We start from the raw sequence: 6,000 nt of genomic DNA on the forward strand, positions 1-6,000 counted from the left end.
GCCATTCCCCGCAGCCAGTTCCATCACATTAACTCCATCATATTGAGGGTTCCTTTGGAAAGGAGGGGAGGGGGGCACTTGTATTGCTCTTGCCACTTGTTTTCAATCCACCTATAGTGGAGAAACAACCTCCGCTGAAGTATACTGTTAGGGCCCGATTACCAGTTTGGTGGATGGGAAGACCGGTCTGCCAAACTTCAGATGGGGAGGTTGCAGCCTTACTGGCCACCGCCCCGCCGGACCTATGACTATCTTCCTGCTGGGCTTACTGGTGGAAACCAAGGTTTCCGCCGGTCAGCCCAGCCGGAAAGTGGCGGCGGCAATGTCGAGCCAGCGGCAATGCTCCTGCCAGCAGGGGGCACCAGCACCCTCATAATAAGCACTCTGCACAAGAGACTGTGCACATTACGATGGTGCTGGGCAGGGGGACCCCTGCACTGCTCATGCCATGAGCATGGGCAGTACTCCCCACTATAGCCCCCTGCACATGTTGGCTGGTGGGGAATCAGGTTGTAATCAGCAGGGCAGCTCTGACTTCAGTGCCGTCCTGGCTGATTACAACCTTCACCACTGTCAGCCCGTCGGGAACATTGTTCCTGGCAGAGACGACAGTCATTTGGCGGTCCGACTGCCAAACCTGCGCAGACATGACCGCTAGTCTCGCGGTCACTCATAGTGAGGCCCTTATTATGCAGCCTTGCAACTATTGATCATCAATGACTGTTGGTGTTGCCATTATGGCAACTCATCGTACGCGACTGAGAAGTGGGCTATGGGCAACACTCTATCACTCATATGGAGTAAAAACCGATCAGCCCCCCTGTGCAACAAAAGTTGTTATCCACATATGGGTAGGTACACTACAGCGCATGGGCTGGTGGGTTAAGCCCCCCGAGATGAGGCACTTGTGGCATGACACAGTCATGCAACAAGTGACCTAACTGGATGGGTTTGATAAGTGGGAACTGTAGGCATCTCAACCCTGGGTGATGTGATGGACGGCACAGTCCTGAAATTATTCCAGGGACTCCAACAGGACTATCAACTTCATCGCAATCAATTCCATTAGTACCTGTTGCTAACACATGCCATCATTCCATACATCAGAGATCTTGACACACAACCTGAGTTCAGTCCCCTGGAGTGCAAATTCCTGCTCAGTGACTTGTGAGACCACAATATTTCCAAAATATCTCTCTCCCTCATGATCAGTATCACACTCACTCTGGCGATCCTTGGAAACTGACGTTGACAGCTTGGATGACGACGACTGGACTGAGGCAATACGGGCATCACAGGAGGTGGCCATTTCGGCACGCCTTCTGATATCAGCATTCATAGTGGGTTGCATTTTGCAGTCTAGCTCGTTAATATTGATTGGGTACCTCAAATTGCGACCCACTGTGAATCAGGTTTTTGGAAACCGGCCTATCAATTGATAGGTCGCTTCGCCAAAAAGGATGGATTTGGTAAAATTCAGTGTTCAATTTGTGGCCGCTTTTTCAAATCCATTCTTAGTACATGTAGGTTAAAGCTCAGTCAACATTTTATGTGCAACCGTTATCTATCCAATAAGATGGGGTGTGGTGGGACAAGGAAAAGGAAAGTAAGAGGAAAAGGGGAAGAATAGATCTTTAAAAAAATTGGAGAATAAAACAGAATACTGTAGTGCACAAAATACATGAATATAACAATATCACATGTACTTCTATTTTTTTGTATGTTTTAAAAGCCTAATTTTTTAGTGTCTCCCAAAATGTTTGTATTCTCTTGAATGATGCCAAATCCTTTTTACGTTCGCCACACTTAACCCCTTCGCTGCCAGACCTTTTCCCCCCTCAGGTGCCAAGCCTGTTTTTTGGCTATTTGGGGCGGTTTGCTCTTAGGACCTCATAACATTTTGTCCACTTAGGCTGCCCACAACAAATTTGCGTCCTTCTTTTCCAACATCCTAGGAATTCTAGAGGTCTAGAGGACTTTGTGTGTTCCCCTGGAGGAGACCAAGAAATTATCCAACATACAGCTAAAATTTCATTTAAAAAAAAAATGGGAAAAAGGGCTGCAGAAGAAGGCTTGTTTTTTCCCTGAAAATGACATCAACAAAGGGTTTGCGTTGCTAAAATCACCATTTTCCCCCCTTTCAGGAACAGGCTGGCTGGAATCAGAAAATCAAAATTTTCAACACAATTTTGGCGTTTTACTGGGATATACCCCATTTTTACTATTTTTTGTGCTTTTAACCTCCTTCCAGTTAGTGACAGAAATGGGAGTGAAACCAGTAGTGGATCTCGGACAGTAAACATTTCTAAAAAGTAGACAAAATTCTGAATTCAGCAAAGGGTAATTTGTGTAGATCCTACAAGGTTTTCCTACAGAAAATATCAGCTGAAATAAAAACAATATTGAAATAGAGGTGAAAAAAAACAGCCATTTTTCTCCACGTTTTACTCTGTAACGTTTTCCTGCGATGTCAATTTTTTTAAAGCAACATACCGTTACGTCTGCTGGACTCTTCTCGGTGCAGGTATATATAGGGCTTGTAGGTTCATCAATAAATGAGCTGCACCTTGCAATGGGTTTTCATTGTATATCGGGAATTCAGCAATTCATTTGGTGAAATATAAAGAGTGAAAAAATGCATCAAGGAAACCTTTGTATTTCCAAAATGGGAACAAGATAAGGTGTTGAGAAGCAGTGGTTATTTGACCATCTCTGAATTCCGGGGTCCCCATACTAGCATGGGAATTACAGGGCATTTCTGAAATAGATGTATTTTTTACCCACTGTCTTACATTTGGAAGGAAAAAATGTAGAGAAAGACAAGGGGCAAAAACACTGGTTCTTCTATTCTGTGTTTCCCCAAGTCTCCTGATAAACATGGTACCTCACTTGCCAGGGTAGGCCTACTGCCCGTGACAGGAAATGCAACATGGACACATACATTTTTACTTTGAAATCTGAAACTGCCTAGCTATGGATTTTGGCCTCTAGCTCAGCCGATTCCTGGGGATACCTACCAAAGCTGTGCATTTTTCAAAACTAGACACCTAGGGGAATCCAGGATGACTTGTTGGGCTCTCACCAGGTTCTGTTGCCGAGAATCTTTTGCAAACCTCAAAATTAGGTTAAAAAAACACCTTTTCCTCACATTTCAGTGGTAGAAATGTCTGGAATCTGAGAGGAGCCACCAATTTCCTTCCACCCAGCGTTCCCCCAAGTCTCCCGGTAAAAAATGGTACTTCACTTGTGTGGGTAGGCCTAGTGCCCGCGACAGGAAATGCCCAAAACACAACATAGACACATCACATTTTCCCAAAGAAAACAGACCTGTTTTTTGCAAAGTTCCTAGCTGTGGATTTTGGCCTCTAGCTCAGCCGGCACCTAGGGAAACTTACCAAACTGGTGCATTTTTTTAAAACTAGACACCTCAGGGCTTCCAAGATGGGGTGACTTGTGTGGCTCTCACCAGGTTCTGTTACCTAGAATCTTTTGCAGAGCTCAAAATTTGGCAAAAAAATGTTTTCCTCATATTTTGGTGATAGAAAGTTCTGGAATTTGAGAGGAGCCACAAATGTCCTTCCACCCAGCATTCCTCCAAGTCTCCCGATAAAAATGGTACTTCACATTTGTGCGTAGCCCAGGTGCCTGCAACAGGAAAAGGCCAAAAGCGTGTTAGAGATTGCGGGGAGAGCACAGCGAATTGATAAGCACAATTTTTTTTTAATACATTTTTAGGCTGACTCCGCTTTGGGAACCCACACAAATGAAGTATCATTTTACTTGGGAGACTTAGGGGAACGCTGGGTGGTAGGAAATGTGTGGCGGCCCGGTGATCGTCAAAGAGAAGTGTGGAAAATATGCTTTTTTAAGCAAATTTTGAGGTTTGCAGAGGATTCTGGGTAAGAAACTGTTGGGGGATCCACACAAGCCACACCCCTGTGGACTCTTCCCGGTGTCTAGTTTTGAAAAATGTCTGGGTTTGGTAGGTTTCCCTAGATGAAGGCCACACCTGGGACCGAAAACGCAGGTGTACCTCTCCCCCTCTTCCCCCTAGGAAACACAGGTAGTTTTGTAATAGATCCTTTTGATTTGTCCACGTCCTTCTGTGATGTTCCAAACACTAAAATTGCAAAAAGAAACGCACTTAGGTTATGTTAAAAAGACCCCTCACCCACCAACCAAGTTGGTGGCATGCTTCATCATCGGGGTCCACCCGAGAGATCTAGCATGTCACGTGTGTACTGCAACGCCTGATTACAGCAGAACAGTTTTTTTCATTTTTACCACACATACTGGTTGAATTTGGCACGAGGGTGAGTGATGGTTCAGTAGATCAAATAGTATTAACAAGAGATTTCACAAAAATGAAACGCACTGTTAATAACTGAAAGGCCAACAAACTGAACCAATGGCTCACAGCTCGTGAGCTGTGAAGCTGCGACAAGGCGCCAACCGCATTACAGTCCATTCACTCACCTTTCATACATGACACGCACAAGACCATTCATGCCGCCAGCCGCGGGCCCAGCACATTACAACATTTGCATCAAAAGACCGCGCCATTCAATGGCCCATCACTTTTATGCGCCCACATGTCTGACACAGCAAACACACCAGCTGATTGGAGTGTGTGAACTGGCGTTTGGTTAGCAGTGTGCTGCAGTGGACAACAGCAAGTCACTATTTACACTGCCAGCCAAGCGCCACTCCACGCACACCGCCAGCCAAGTACCACTCCACGCACACCGCCAGCGAACCGCCACTCCATGCACACCGCCATCACTTTTTTTTTTAAGCAATAAAGAAACCACTAATTAGAAATAAGTACAAAACTACAAACACAAACACCTAACTAGGTACATGACAGTAATGCCAATCATGAAACTGAAGATATGAAAATATAAAACAGGCAGTTTACGCTCACGGTAGTTCCCAAAAATGTTTGTGAGTGTGGTAACTCCTGAAACAGCCACCCACACACAGCCCAGGCTTTGAAGGACAATCAGGGTAGTACATCCTAGTCTCCTTCCGGATACCACTTCGAGCACAGACTCTACATCTCATAGCAGGAAAGTCGTTTTTGGCCGTGGGAGGAATGTGCTCAGCAATCTTTCATTCTAGCCACATCCTTCACTACTGCTTCTCTAGGAACTCTTGCCTGTTCCAGCTCAACAAGGCTCGCTATGACAGACTCCTGAAATTTCACAAATGTCATCCTTGACTCTGGAGAACTATTCTTGAACACTACAAAAGCATTAAAAGTTGCCAAGTGGAACAGGTGACCCACTAATTTCTTATACCAAACATAAGCCTTACGAGCAGCAGTGGAAGGTTCCAACCTCTGATCTACTCTATCAACACCACCAATGTCCTTATTGTAGTCTAAAATGCACACAGGTTTGCGCACTTCAGCAACTTGACCCCAAACAGCCACAGTTGAAGTACCCTCATCATGGATGGTAGTTAACATGTAGCCATCCCTCCTGTCTACAAATTTCAGAGCTAGCAGCTTATCATTCCACAAGGCACTGCCCTATCCCTTCTCAAGTTTTTTTACAGTCAAGATCTCTTGGATAGCCTTTCCGGTTAGAGCGGATTGTGCCACAAGCAAGTGTCCACTCTGAACAATTCCTTGAACAACTGAACTCCAGTGTAGAAATTATCTACGTACAAATGTTGACCTTTGTTAAACAGTCCAATAGTGGGTAGACAACCAGCGGGATCAATACTGGAATCCCTACCAGTGTAGACCCGGAAATTATAAACATATCTTGTACTACTTTCAGAGAACTTATACAATTAAATTCCATACCTTGCCCTCTTGCTAGGAATGTACTGCTTAAAAACCAAAGGGCCCTTGAACAGGACCAAAGACTCATCTACAGATATTTCTTTGCCTCTGAAAACCAAAATACAAAATGATCAAGGACCGGACAAATCTTAAAAAGACAGTCAGAATCAGGGTGATCTCGTGGCAAGGCTAAAACATTATCAGCAAAA

Source organism: Pleurodeles waltl, chromosome 6 (assembly GCF_031143425.1).
Source record: "Pleurodeles waltl isolate 20211129_DDA chromosome 6, aPleWal1.hap1.20221129, whole genome shotgun sequence".
In the NCBI taxonomy this organism is placed as follows: Eukaryota; Metazoa; Chordata; class Amphibia; order Caudata; family Salamandridae; genus Pleurodeles; species Pleurodeles waltl.